Below are 1134 nucleotides of genomic sequence, written 5' to 3' on the forward strand. Positions count from 1 at the left end.
ACAAAGGCAAGGTGGGAGGATGGGAGCTGGGCCACTCTAAAAGGGAGGAGGGAAGACCTCCCTTTCTCCAAGGAATGTTTTTTGAAGTGGGGGAAGGCTAAGAGCTGGAGAAAACATATTCTCTTTATAGATATCCTTAGTGAGGGACAGAGACCAGACTTGTACTTAAAGAAGAAATGCATATCACTTGGCTCTGAACCCTGGTTGACATTTGACCCCCACAAAGATAATTATTACACTAGAGGTGTAATCTTTAGGTTTCATCATAATAGGCAGGGATGGGCTACTGAGAAAGGCATCTGAGTAGACTTAGGGATGGGTTACCCATCTCCCTCTCCTAACTGCTACAACAGAGAACTCCTTTCTTCCTTTTGAGGTGGCTCACAACACCTCTCTTTGGACAGGTCAATGGTGTGAACCTGAGGAATGCAACTCACGAGCAGGCTGCAGCTGCTCTGAAACGGGCTGGCCAGTCAGTCACCATTGTGGCCCAGTACAGACCTGAAGGTAGGAGAGGGAAGGCGGAACAAGATGATTTGGGAAGATTAGACCTATTATTCATTGCTGGCTTTTGCCATCATAGGTAACAAAGCCACTTGACTAGTTCTCTTCTACCCTCACACAGTAACCCCTTCCTCTCCCCTTTTCTGGGTGGGTTGGAAGCATCTATTAAGACTGTGCTCAGAGCCTTGTGATTAGGGCTGCAGTGCAGCTGAAGGCCAGTAGTGGGCAGCAGCCTACGGGAGGAAGCACAGAGATTGGGGCGACTGGAAAAAGGGGAGAGGGAAGTGGGGGCAGAGGCGAAGAACATAACTGTACCCTGGAACAGGAGAGTAACTCTTGGTTAGAAGGACCCAAGGGAGAAGAGTACCAACTTCTCAAGAGAGCTTGGACCAGCCTCTGTGACCCCCACTTCTCCCCTTATCAGGGTGACCGTGAAACACTCATAACCCCCCTGAAAAGGTGATGCTAGGTTCTCCGGATTGGGACTTGGAAGTAGACATCCCCCTCCCCCTACGGGGGTTCTTCTTTGTGTTCTCTTGGAGCGTGTCCCCCGGCCTGGGCGAGTGGGCGGGGCCAGTTATGCAAATGAAGACGTTTGATTGGCTGGGGCCAGCCAAGGTCCAGGTGCCG

General features: G+C 51.0%; 1 protein-coding gene across 2 annotated transcripts in view; it reads left to right on the plus strand.

The window, feature by feature from the left end:
* DLG3 (discs, large homolog 3 (Drosophila)) overlaps positions 1–1134 on the plus strand; it is a 48632-nt gene that overhangs the window by 3288 nt on the left and 44210 nt on the right. For both annotated transcript variants that reach the window (XM_010832111.1, XM_010832112.1), the window contains exon 2: positions 405–507. The gene's annotated coding sequence lies outside the window, so the exon portion shown is untranslated. The remainder of the gene's footprint in view (positions 1–404; positions 508–1134) is intronic.

The sequence above is a fragment of the Bison bison genome, unplaced genomic scaffold (genome assembly GCF_000754665.1).
Source record: "Bison bison bison isolate TAMUID 2011002044 unplaced genomic scaffold, Bison_UMD1.0 scf7180017864537, whole genome shotgun sequence".
In the NCBI taxonomy this organism is placed as follows: Eukaryota; Metazoa; Chordata; class Mammalia; order Artiodactyla; family Bovidae; genus Bison; species Bison bison.